The following is a 14,435-nucleotide window of genomic DNA, read 5'->3' as shown; positions in this document are numbered from 1 at the left end:
AATTTCGTTTTTTTTCTGAAAAAAAAATTTCAAAAATTTTTTGAAGCCCTAAAATTGCATGAAATGGACTTTTCGCAATGAAGGAGCTTTCAAAAATGATTTTTGTGGACTTACTTCATTTTGTTCAACCAAATAGGACATGAAAAACTCAGATTTTGAAGTAGTCTGAAAGAAGTCAAAGAGCAGTCAGAAGCAGTTTTTGTTGACAATACTTTTGCAAATGTTCAGTGTGATGTGGAAAGCTTGGCTTTATTTTTTTTATATACATGTGTAACTATGTATATTTCTATCAAAACAAGTACGTATTTTTGCTTACATGTGTTCAAAATTGTAATGTTTATGTAGGAATGAACAATTGAAAGAAACGAAAGAATGAGATCTTTATTTATATAATTATGCGTATTCATGTGTATAATGAAAGTATATATGAAAGTGTATATCTGTTTATAAGTAAACATAACTGTGCTTAAGTTTAGTAATATATTTCTATGAGTATAAGCTGAAGTGTATGTCTGTGGGTAGAAATTGTAAATGTGTGTATATGTCAAGACGTTCTTGGTTTTATGTGTGTATGTGTTTCTATATCTATACAGTGAAATGTATGTATATATGTCTGAATGTGTTTATGTATTTATGTATTTATATGTTTGCAATCCGATGAGAGAGATAGAGAGATAGAGAGAGGGAGAGAGATAGAGAGAGGGGGGAAATAAGTTCCTGGAGGGCATTTAATTGCCTAGAAGAATGTTGTTATTTGTCTCCACGATCCAAAAATATTATATCTTGCACACGGATTTTGACCTTCAGCGTAGCTAAACTCTGTCCCATTAAGCATTGGCAAGCAAAATGTCACAAACGAAGACGACAACAATTTGTTGATGTTCTGAGCATGCTTTGTTGAAAACTGAATTTTCTTCACCTATCTAGCTACCATATTAAGAACTATCAAGATTTTTACGAAAAAAAATTCATGCTCTTTGTCTTTTAATCCTAGGCAAGAAAATGATAAAATGTTGCAACACAGAAGACAAAAACAACTTTTTGATGTTCTGAGCATGCTTTGTTGAAAACTGAAATTTCTTCTCCTATCTAGCTACCATAATAAAAAACTATTAAGATTTTTCTTAAAAAAAAACGAATTCATGCTCTTTGTCATTTACTCCTTGGCAAGAAAATGATAAAATTTGGCAACACAGAAGACAAAAACAACTTTTTGATGTTCTGGGCATGCTTTTTTGAAAACAAATTTCTCTATACGCATTCAGCTACCCTTCTAGGATTGAGCAAGATTAATTACAGGAAAAAATTATTTGAGATAAATTGTTGAGAGATAAACAATAAATTGAGCTAAGTAAAAAGATTAAATTCTGTAAAAAACCGAAAAAATTTGGTGGAAAAACTATGATAAGCAGGAGCAGCTGAACGTGTTAGTTAAATAAAGTAGAATGATAGGAATTCGTCAAGAGCTTGAATCAAACAAATAGTGTAATGATGTACAAGAAGAGTAGTTTCCACTGGAACTGTAAAAATAGCTAAATTTTCAAAACTTATTTAGCCACTTGATCAATTAAGCAAGAAAGAACACAAGCTTTGTATCTGCGGGGGGTTGCTAGAAACAGCTTCAGTAGCGAATAAGTCTTGTTTGCGTATTGGGAATAACACTAACGTGCTTTGACTGAAATCTTAAACAAAAGCGAATCGCTTCTTCAGTAAATGGTTCCAGCATACTGAATATACATATACTCAACTATTAAACACTGGAGGTAAAATATCAGAGCACCTCAAGCCAATAAAAATCGAATGAGTTCATTATTGTTCTTTCTTGAATCAAATTTTCTGTGCATTCAGTAACCTGTGTTAAAATTTTGGATTACTTATTGTTCTGTCGACGTTTTAAAATAACATCACCGTAACGATATTTGATAGAGCATCGGGAAGAGTAACATCCAAAGGAATTTGAAATTTAAAGCGACAGAGTCTGTATAACAAATTGGGTTATGAAGCCTGGCGAACATTTCGGAATTGAACACAACACTACTGCTACCTACTACTGCTACTGCCTACTACTACTATCTACAACTACTATCTACAATTAGTACCTACTACTACTACTGCTACCTACTAGTACTACCTACAACTACTACTAGATACTATTAATATCTACTACAACTACTTATTGGTTCTAAGTTACACAAGTACCTACTACTACTTCTTTTAATACCTTCAAATGTTACCATTTGTTTACTAACTATCTACAAAAAGCTGTTTCTGTTTCTCTAAAAAATGAAAACAATAATTATCTCTAGAGGAGACTCGCTGAGCATAAACAACAGAAGCTTTTATCTATCTCAAGGTAATGTGTCCTGACTAACACAGACCGATAGAATTTAGCCGCTAATATTTTCAACAATTCATTAAGTGTTTAAAGTTTTTTCGAAGATATAAAAAACGCTGAAGCTATGTTGTATACGTTAACTCAGTAATTTTCAACTCAATGTTAATTTCTTAAATAACAATTAAGGAATCCATGGTATGGTATATCAAGTGGTACTTAATTAATTAAATCAATGTAGGGTTTTATTGTTTAGCGAACCAGTCTAATTTTTAGGAGTTTTTTTGATATGTTCTTTTTTTGAAGTGCAACTTTTTTTATACTTTATTCAAAAATTGCTTGCTTCAAAAATTCTATAGTGTGTACTTTAATGGAAACAAACACTTTACAACGTATCTACATTATCAAAAAAAAACAGGTTTTACACTATATAGTTGTTTTCGTATGTTTATTCAGAGCCACCTGTTGTTTCAGTTGTCAGGAATTACACAAATTTTCCGAATCCCTACGTTTCAAAAACTTGTATAGACAGAAAACTGCTGGGATAGCTTGCCAGAAAGACAATGCGTTTGTTGAGTTTCATATTAACCTTAGCTTCGGCTCAGGATGTGTTCAAAGCTGAGACTGTAATTGTGAACTTGCTATGCATCAAAAGTTTAGCGCTACATGATCTTGCAATTTTTGTTATATTAACTTCTTCTTAATTTGTTAAATTTCATTTGGTCATTGTTTATCTGAGGAAAATGAAAAACGAATCAACCTCATGAAACAATCTGCACAAACTCGTTGCGCAGTCTTGTTGCATTCTTGCACAGTCTTGTCGCATTTGAGAGCTCAAACAAAAACATTAAATTTAGGTGTTTAGCTGAACAAATTTTGTTTGTTTTCAGCGTCTGTTTACACTCACTGGGACCAAATGGTTCCAGAGAAGTACTTCTCGCGGAATTTGAAACAAAATTCTTCTTTATAAGTGTTCAAAACACAACCGGAGACAGTATGGCTTTGGATAAGCAAGTAGAATAAAAATGTGAAACATGGTCGATCACTTTACCTAAAAGTTGAACCATTGTGTTCGATTTCGAGTTTGTGATCTAAACAGTATTCAAGGATAATTGACTTTTAAGAAAAAGGCTTCTTTTTTAGTATTCAAAACTCAGAGGCGGCATGGATTTCGATAAGCAAGTTTATTTTAAAATGGTGATTTTGGTCGATTGCTCTACAGAAAAAAGGAAGTCTTGAGTTTGTGTTTGAATTTTTGATCTAAAAACACTATTCAAGGATAATTGACTTTGAAGAAAGACTACTTTTAGTATTAAAAACACAATAATCGGTGACCGGTTGACTTTGAATTACCAAATATAATAGAATGTGAAAACTTGGCCTATCCCTCTAATTTAAAGTCAAAGTTTGAGTTTGAGTTTGAGTTTGTGATCTAAAAATAGTATTCAAGGGATAATTACGTCATAATAGTTGTTATGTTATATAGTTGTGAACGCAAAACATTTGAAATACGTTCTCACAATCTATTTAGACTACAGCTATATATGTGTCAAAAAAGTGAAGGAGACCTTCTGGTTTAACTAAGCTTTTTGATATAATTTACGATTTTATACAGACTATATTCACGTGGTCTATTATGCAATCTTTACTGCACGACTTCTGCAAGCATTCTAAGCTGAAGAGTATAATTTTGCATTATTCTATAGAAAAAAAACAGAAAAAACACATGATTTTCCTGGTGCTAGGAAAATTGGCGGACAGGTCATTTAGCCGACAAGGAAAAAATGAGAAATTTAGACGACAGTTTTTATCATAATTGGTAATGAAAGTCTAATTGGTTTATAAATTAGTAGTTCGGTTGTGATAGTTTCATATCAACTCCCACAGACCGTTGAGGCATGACCATGGCCCGCGAGGCATGGCCAGATGCGGTTAAATGCAGTCCAACCACGTAAAGCCCTCCGTTACACTAGTTGATGAAAAAACTAAGGTATACTTGTCCGCTTACAGAATAGTGTTTTAAATTGGCCAATCACAGCTTCAGAATAAGATTTATTGCTCATTCTACTTAAATTGTCGGTAAAAATGTTCATTTTTTGGTGTGTGGAAATATTTTACCAGTAATTTTTGAAAAGATAGCTCAGTGCAACTCTTTAAATGATTAAATTTCTCTGAAGAATATTCGGCTAATGAACATTAAATATTGTAAAATAACTAATTTGGAGATACCTTTAAGTCATGGCCACATTAAGTAACAGTTAACACAACTAATTTTGATTTTTGCTACCATAAAAACCGACAACACAGACAGTAGAGATCAGATTAGGAGCTTCGATACCATAGTCAAACTGACAAGTATTCTTCTACATTCATTTGACCGATTTGGAAAATTTCCAGTGTTAAAACCCTGTAATCCATAGTGCATCAAGTTCAAAGTTTAAGGTTTTCAAAATTTTTGGAAATTAGTGTTTCACTTTTCTATGTGGTAATATTGTATTATAATACTAGTATTCTTGGCTTTGTGTACTTCGTTTTGATGTTATCTTTCCGAAAGGGTTTCTATGTTTGCAAACGCTTGTTTGTTATGGATCCTATAGAGAGTCGATTTGAGTTCTTTCAACTGAGTCAAAGACAAAAAACAACTGTCAAAAGGCAAATCCTGATTATAGAGGCAATTGAGCTAATAAGATTTCCAGATTTTTTAATGCAGTATTTTAATTTCCTCTGAGCTTAAAAAATGTGAGAAATAAGTAAAAATGTCTCTTGGAAAAAATCTCCAGGTGGAATTTTACTACTGCATGTTTTGCTTATTGCCACTATTGTCAATAGAGACCATTGTAATTTAACATGATTTTTATCCTCATGAAAATTTGTAGCCTCTATAGCAATAAATGGTTGAATCATTATGTACATGAAAAAGTTGTTTTTCACGAGTAATCGTATAGCAAAACCCTAATTTTCAATAAAGCTTTATTGATCGGCAATTTACGCTATGAAATTGAATCAGCGGTCTCACAGGTAGTATGAAAATTTTTTTTCATGGCGCTCAAAAAAAGGAAACCTCCAACAGAACTGCAAAATTAACAAAGGTAAGAAAAGAAACGCTTTTTAATGTCAACTTTGCTACTTTGCTTTTAATTTGAAAGACTTAATATAAAACAATGCCCAGCTGAAATAAAAAAAGACTTAGATTGTGCAAAGCAAAAAATTTATAAGATATCCTTGTCAAACAAATATTTATGTACAAGCTGATTTTTCATTACTCCTTTAACAAATTTGTTTTTTACGACCTCAATAGTTTGCCTTGAGAAAACTCATTGGAGAACGGAGAAGTTCACTTCTTGCATCTATTGGAAAATTCGTTCTGATACGTTAAATGCTTACTATTCATGATACCATAGCTTTATGGATTAAAGAAGTTTTAAGTTCGCGTTAAAGAATACCTAGGTTTTAAATTTTTATGAGTTACTTGAATAACATACTGAAATACTTCAAATTGACACATAGATCTAAAAGCTACTGAAGGAATTCTTTGAAAACCAAATGTTCTAAGACAATCACAAGTTGTTGCACATGTATACAGAAAACAGTAGTGCATACTTACGTCTGTGGTTCAAATTGAGCCTTTGAGCAAAACATGTTTGTTATCTACTAACGTTAGCAGGGAACTTCTTATCGTTCCTTACAATAAACCACGTCAATACTATGCAAAATCAAAGTATTATACAAATAACTTAATACTAAACGTACAAGTTAACGTTATTTTGCTTAAATTGAGCACAGTGGGGGTCGAAATGTACTCCCAAATAAAGAATTGCAAGCCTATGTACTCACTCACTCTCTATTTATCGCAAGTTTTGCTGCAACACAGTAGAGTACATGAATATATACGCCTTCTTGATCAGAGACAAGAGAATACTAAAGCAAACTAATAAAAGTGCTTTTAGCCGAAAATATTATGCAACAATTTTGCAGAGAAGACTGAACTTCTCATGCGCACAGTGCAATTCTTCAGCTTTATACGTAGCAATCAGATCAAAACCTTGAAATGTTAATGTCTGAGGTACTTAGGAGAAACTTCAATTCTTTTTACAACTGAAATATGAATAAGATTTAGTCTAACTGATTTAACAACTGAGTTCTCCTCGAAATGTTATAGGTCTTCATTGGAAACTATTTGGCTAATTAGGCTAATAGAACGAGTGCTAACATCCCAGCGAAAGGCTTATATTTACTTTTAACTGAATGAATTGCTTCTCAAATTAATATTTTAGCGTTTTCATTCTTGACTTGTATTTCATTCAGTTAGTGTATGCCAAAACCCAAACTCAACTGCCGGTTTATAACCTATAATGTATCATATCCTAACGCAATTTGAAGGCTCATTTCAGCGCACAATTGTCTATCAAACTCGTTATGAAAACAATATTGCCTTTATACAACAAAGGAAGGGCAGCTCAATTTCAAGCTGGACTACCTTCGATCATTGTCTCATACCCAAAAAATTTATTGACTTTGTTACTACATTACCTAATATAACCGAAGAGGAAGACTTTATCAACAACTCAACCCCCTCAGAAACGGGAGTAACTTCTCAGAATATACCTAATCCTTTGACTTCTGACATATGGTCACTTCCTATGGACATAAAGAGGATCTTGCGCAGTTACGATTTCGCAAGTATGCCACTCTTCAGGAGCCATGAAGAATATTTCGCTGCTTTAGAAGGTTTGGAAAATATGTGGAAAAAGCTCGAATCATGCAGAATTGAAACAAAACTAACCACCATTCACGATAAAATTGATCATACAACATCATCCACACCCGATGATAACAGAAAGACTGTGATATCTTCCATCTTAGAACGATTCCCTGGTCTTCTTGAAGAAAACTCGAAAATTGAAGAAAACTTCCAGAAAATTAGCACTGAGCCATCGGCTAAGAATGCTCTACGAAAGAGGTGCCAATCTCGTGTTGTTGGAGGATGTGTAATTCACAGTGGAAATTTTCCAAAAAGAATGAGATTCGATGAAAATGTGAGGTGTTCATGCGACAATAACAACTAGAACTGAAAAATTCTTGTCGATTAAAGCTTATGAACTAGACAATGGTATCCAGTATTTTGCATTTATAACCTGTTATTTTGAAATGCTGTGCTTTATTAAAATACGTTGTGTATGCTTATTATCCAAATTTTAGTATTTTAAAAACCACTCCTTTAAACTAAAGTATGTTGGTTGAACATTATCCACGTCAGAGAAACAGGAAACAGGCTTCGACCTGTTTAAAGAACTAGAAAGTCAGAAATTTGTTGTAGAGTAGGATCCCCAAACCGTAGATTATCGTTCTGAAATGTTGAAATGGATACGCGCAAGAGTCGACGTTATAAAGAGCTGACGTTAGAATACGCCGCAACTTGTTTTGATTTAAGTAGAGTCAAAACCAAAAAGTTGCCCTTAATTACCCTAAATTGTTAGTTGATTATTAAAAAAGTACCTGAGTGGGTTAATTGGTCTCATGTTTGGTTATGATAGTTTCATATCAAGTCCCAACAGCCGCTGAGGCATGGCCATGGTCCGCGATGATTTCAAGATAATTATTTTTTTAATTTGCTTTCAGTGTCTTATACTAGAACATACTAAATATTATTTTTTCCAATACTCGAATGTAGTAGTCTCATTTAAGAGCCAAATTAATTTGTCGCAAAATTTACCGTAAATTATCAACTTATAATTTAAATAAAATGTCGGTTCTCTTGAATCGGCTCTTTTCACTTCGGCTCTCTTACAAGTCACGGGTTGAAACAAAAAATTCAACCTGACCACTTGCTTTTTATGAATAAAAAAACCTATATTGTGAGAAGTTCAGTCTTCTCTGCAAAATTGTTGCATAATATTTTCGGCTAAAAGCACTTTTATTAGTTTGCTTAAGTATTCTCTTGTCTCTGATCAAGAAGGCGTATATATACATGTACTCTACTATGTTGCAGCAAAACTTGTGATAAATAGAGAGTGAGTGAGTACATAGGCTTGCAATTCTTTATTTGGGAGTACATTTGGACCCCCACTGTGCTGAATTTAAACAAAGTAACGTTAACTTATATAAAGCAATAGAAAAAGCAATGGACAAATCAAATACATTTAAACTCAACTATTGGCCCTATTGTTTGATTTTCACGGTTAATATTGCTTCTAGTTTATATAGTAACTGGTTCTATGTCGTACGTTTAGTATTAAGTTATTTGTATAATACTTTTGATTTTGCATAGTATTGACGTGGTTTATTGTAAGGAACGATAAGAAGTTCCCCGCTAACGTTAGTAGATAACAAACATGTTTTGCTCAAAGGCTCAATTTGAACCATAGACGTAAGTATGCACTACTGTTTTCTGTATACATGTGCAACAACTTGTGATTGTCTTAGAACATTTGGTTTTCACAGAATTCCTTTAGTAGCTTTTAGAGCTATGTGTCAATTTGAAGTATTTCAGTATGTTATTCAAGTAACTCATAAAAATTTAAAACCTAAGTATTCTTTAACGCGAACTTAAAACTTCTTTAATCCATAAAGCTATGGTATCATGAATAGTAAGCATTTAACGTATCAGAACAAAATTTCCAATAGATGCAAGAAGTGAACTTCTCCGTTCTCCAATGAGTTTTCTCAAGGCAAACTATTGAGGTCGTAAAAAAACAAATTTGTTAAAGGAGTAATGAAAAATCAGCTTGTACATAAATATTTGTTTGACAAGGATATCTTATAAATTTTTTGCTTTGCACAATCTAATTATTTTTTTTTATTTCAGCTGGGCATTGTTTTATATTAAGTCTTTCAAATTAAAAGCAAAGTTGACATTAAAAAGCGTTTCTTTTCTTACCGTTGTTAATTTTGCAGTTCTGTTGGAGGTTTCCTTTTTTTGAGCGCCATGAAAAAAAAATTTTTTCATACTACCTGTGAGACCGCTGATACATTTTCATAGCGTAAATTGCCGATCAATAAAGCTTTATTGAAAATTAGGGTTTTGCTATACGATTACTCGTGAAAAACAACTTTTTCATGTACATAATGATTCAACCATTTATTGCTATAGAGGCTACAAATTTTCATGAGGATAAAAATCATGTTAAATTACAATGGTCTCTATTGACAATAGTGGCAATAAGCAAAACATGCAGTAGTAAAATTCCACCTGGAGATTTTTTCCAAGAGACATTTTTACTTATTTCTCACATTTTTTAAGCTCAGAGGAAATTAAAATACTGCATTAAAAAATCTGGAAATCTTATTAGCTCAATTGCCTCTATAATCAGGATTTGCCTTTTGACAGTTGTTTTTTGTCTTTGACTCAGTTGAAAGAACTCAAATCGACTCTCTATAGGATCCATAACAAACAAGCGTTTGCAAACATAGAAACCCTTTCGGAAAGATAACATCAAAACGAAGTACACAAAGCCAAGAATACTAGTATTATAATACAATATTACCACATAGAAAAGTGAAACACTAATTTCCAAAAATTTTGAAAACCTTAAACTTTGAACTTGATGCACTATGGATTACAGGGTTTTAACACTGGAAATTTTCCAAATCGGTCAAATGAATGTAGAAGAATACTTGTCAGTTTGACTATGGTATCGAAGCTCCTAATCTGATCTCTACTGTCTGTGTTGTCGGTTTTTATGGTAGCAAAAATCAAAATTAATTGTGTTAACTGTTACTTAATGTGGCCATGACTTAAAGGTATCTCCACATTAGTTATTTTACAATATTTAATGTTCATTAGCCGAAGATTCTTCAGAGAAATTTAATCATTTAAAGAGTTGCACTGACCTATCTTTTCAAAAATTACTGGTAAAATATGTCAACACACCAAAAAATGAACATTTTTACCGACAATTTAAGTAAAAAAAGGTAATAAATCTTATTCTGAAGCTGTGATTGGCCAATTTAAAACACTATTCTGTAAGCGGACAAGTATACCTTAGTTTTTTCATCAACTAGTGTAACGGAGTGCTTTACGTGGTTGGACTGCATTTAACCGAATCTGGCCATGCCTCGCGGGCCATTGTCATGCCTCAACGGTCTGTGGGAGTTGATATGAAACTATCACAACCGAACTACTAATTTATAAACCAATTAGACTTTTATTACCAATTATGATAAAAACTGTCGTCTAAATTTCTCATTTTTTCCTTGTCGGCTAAATGACCTGTCCGCCAATTTTCCTAGCACCAGGAAAATCATGTGTTTTTTCTGTTTTTTTTCTATAGAACAATGCAAAATTATACTCTTCAGCTTAGAATGCTTGCAGAAGTCGTGCAGTAAAGATTGCATAATAGACCACGTGAATATAGTCTGTATAATATAGTAAATTATATCAAAAAGCTTAGTTAAACCAGAAGGTCTCCTTCACTTTTTTGACACATATATAGCTGTAGTCTAAATAGATTGTGAGAACGTATTTCAAATGTTTTGCGTTCACAACTATATAACATAACAACTATTATGACATAATTATCCCTTGAATACTATTTTTAGATCACAAACTCAAACTCAAACTCAAACTTTGACTTTAAATTAGAGGGATAGGCCAAGTTTTCACATTTTATTATATTTGGTAATTCAAAGTTAAGCGGTCACCGATTATTGTGTTTTTAATACTAAAAGTAGTCTTTCTTCAAAGTCAATTATCCTTGAATAGTGTTTTTAGATCAAAAATTCAAACACAAACTCAAGACTTCCTTTTTTCTGTAGAGCAATTGACCAAAATCACCATTTTAATAAACTTGCTTATCGAAATCCATGCCGCCTCTGAGTTTTGAATACTAAAAAAGAAGCCTTTTTCTTGAAAGTCAATTATCCTTGAATACTGTTTAGATCACAAACTCGAAATCGAACACAATGGTTCAACTTTTAGGTAAAGTGATCGACCATGTTTCACATTTTTATTCTACTTGCTTATCCAAAGCCATACTGTCTCCGGTTGTGTTTTGAACACTAATAAAGAAGAATTTTTTTCAAATTCCGCGAGAAGTACTTCTCTGGAACCATTTGGTCCCATTGAGTGTAAACAGACGCTGAAAACAAACAAAATTTGTTCAGCTAAACACCTAAATTTAATGTTTTTGTTTGAGCTCTCAAATGCGACAAGACTGTGCAAGAATGCAACAAGACTGCGCAACGAGTTTGTGCAAGAATGTTTCATGAGGTTGATTCGTTTTTCATTTTCTTCAGATAAACAATGACCAAATGAAATTTAACAAATTAGGAAGAAGTTAATATAACAAAAATTGCAAGATCATGTAGCGCTAAACTTTTGATGCATAGCAAGTTCACAATTACAGTCTCAGCTTTGAACACATCCTGAGCCGAAGCTAAGGTTAATATGAAACTCAACAAACGCATTGTCTTTCTGGCAAGCTATCCCAGCAGTTTTCTGTCTATACAAGTTTTTGAAACGTAGGGATTCGGAAAATTTGTATAATTCCTGACAACTGAAACAACAGGTGGCTCTGATTAAACATACGAAAACAACTATATAGTGTAAAACCTGTTTTTTTTGATAATGTAGATACGTTGTAAAGTGTTTGTTTCCATTAAGGTACACACTATAGAATTTTTGAAGCAAGCAATTTTTGAATAAAGTATAAAAAAAGTTGCACTTCAAAAAAAGAACATATCAAAAAAATTCCTAAAAATTAGACTGGTTCGCTAAACAATAAAACCCTACATTGATTTAATTAATTAAGTACCACTTGATATACCATACCATGGATTTCTTAATTGTTATTTAAGAAATTAACATTGAGTTGAAAATTACTGAGTTAACGTATACAACATAGCTTCAGCTTTTTTTCATATCTTCGAAAAAACTTTAAACACTTAATGAATTGTTGAAAATATTAGCGGCTAAATTCTATCGGTCTGTGTCAGTCAGGACACATTACCTTGAGATAGATAAAAGCTTCTGTTGTTTATGCTCAGCGAGTCTCCTCTAGAGATAATTATTGTTTTCATTTTTTAGAGAAACAGAAACAGCTTTTTGTAGATAGTTAGTAAACAAATGGTAACATTTGAAGGTATTAAAAGAAGTAGTAGTAGGTACTAGTGTAACTTAGAACTAATAAGTAGTTGTAGTAGATATTAAAAGTATCTAGTAGTAGTTGTAGTTAGTACTAGTAGGTAGCAGTAGTAGTAGTAGGTACTAATTGTGGATAGTAGTTGTAGATAGTAGTAGTAGGCAGTAGCAGTAGTAGGTAGCAGTAGTGTTGTGTTCAATTCCGAAATGTTCGCCAGGCTTCATAACCCAATATGTTATACAGACTCTATCGCTTTAAATTTCAAATTCCTTTGGATGTTACTCTTTCCGATGCTCTATCAAATATCGTTACGGTGATGTTATTTTAAAACGTCGACAGAACAATAAGTAATCCAAAATTTTAACACAGGTTACTGAATGCACAGAAAATTTGATTAAAGAAAGAACAATAATGAACTCATTCGATTTTTATTGGCTTGAGGTGCTCTGATATTTTACTTCCAGTGTTAAATAGTTGAGTATATGTATATTCAGTATGCTGGAACCATTTACTGAAGAAGCGATTCGCTTTTGTTTAAGATTTCAGTCAAAGCACGCATTATCCGTTGTGTAAATTTTGAATACCTTAAACTTTGAACTTGATGCACTATGGGTTACAGGGTTTTAACACTGGAAATTTTCCAAATCGGTCAAATGAATGTAGAAGTATACTTGTCAGTTTGACTATGGTATCGAAGCTCCTAATTTGATCTCTACTGTCTGTGTTGTCGGTTTTTATGGTAGCAAAAATCAAAATTAATTGTGTTAACTGTTACTTAATGTGGCCATGACTTAAAGGTATCTCCACATTAGTTATTTTACAATATTTAATGTTCATTAGCCGAAGATTCTTCAGAGAAATTTAATCATTTAAAGAGTTGCACTGACCTATCTTTTCAAAAATTACTGGTAAAATATGTCAACACACCAAAAAATGAACATTTTTACCGACAATTTAAGTAAAAAAAGGTAATAAATCTTATTCTGAAGCTGTGATTGGCCAATTTAAAACACTATTCTGTAAGCGGACAAGTATACCTTAGTTTTTTCATCAACTAGTGTAACGGAGTGCTTTACGTGGTTGGACTGCATTTAACCGAATCTGGCCATGCCTCGCGGGCCATTGTCATGCCTCAACGGTCTGTGGGAGTTGATATGAAACTATCACAACAGAACTACTAATTTATAAACCAATTAGACTTTTATTACCAATTATGATAAAAACTGTCGTCTAAATTTCTCATTTTTTCCTTGTCGGCTAAATGACCTGTCCGCCAATTTTCCTAGCACCAGGAAAATCATGTGTTTTTTCTGTTTTTTTTCTATAGAACAATGCAAAATTATACTCTTCAGCTTAGAATGCTTGCAGAAGTCGTGCAGTAAAGATTGCATAATAGACCACGTGAATATAGTCTGTATAATATAGTAAATTATATCAAAAAGCTTAGTTAAACCAGAAGGTCTCCTTCACTTTTTTGACACATATATAGCTGTAGTCTAAATAGATTGTGAGAACGTATTTCAAATGTTTTGCGTTCACAACTATATAACATAACAAATATTATGACGTAATTATCCCTTGAATACTATTTTTAGATCACAAACTCAAACTCAAACTCAAACTTTGACTTTAAATTAGAGGGATAGGCCAAGTTTTCACATTTTATTATATTTGGTAATTCAAAGTTAAGCGGTCACCGATTATTGTGTTTTTAATACTAAAAGTAGTCTTTCTTCCAAGTCAATTATCCTTGAATAGTGTTTTTAGATCAAAAATTCAAACACAAACTCAAGACTTCCTTTTTTCTGTAGAGCAATTGACCAAAATCACCATTTTAATAAACTTGCTTATCGAAATCCATGCCGCCTCTGAGTTTTGAATACTAAAAAAGAAGCCTTTTTCTTGAAAGTCAATTATCCTTGAATACTGTTTAGATCACAAACTCGAAATCGAACACAATGGTTCAACTTTTAGGTAAAGTGATCGACCATGTTTCACATTTTTATTCTACTTGCTTATCCAAA

At 32.5% G+C, this 14,435-nt stretch overlaps 1 protein-coding gene across 1 annotated transcript in view; it reads right to left on the bottom strand.

Annotated features, from left to right (window-relative positions):
- LOC142342024 (uncharacterized) overlaps positions 1-14,435 on the bottom strand; it is a 67,254-nt gene that overhangs the window by 28,766 nt on the left and 24,053 nt on the right. The window lies entirely within an intron of this gene.

The sequence above is a fragment of the Convolutriloba macropyga genome, chromosome 7 (genome assembly GCF_964194025.1).
Source record: "Convolutriloba macropyga chromosome 7, txConMacr16.3, whole genome shotgun sequence".
Taxonomy (NCBI): Eukaryota; Metazoa; Xenacoelomorpha; order Acoela; family Convolutidae; genus Convolutriloba; species Convolutriloba macropyga.
The sequence above is the reverse complement of the archived record's forward strand: the minus strand, read 5'-3'. Positions and strand labels throughout refer to the sequence as shown.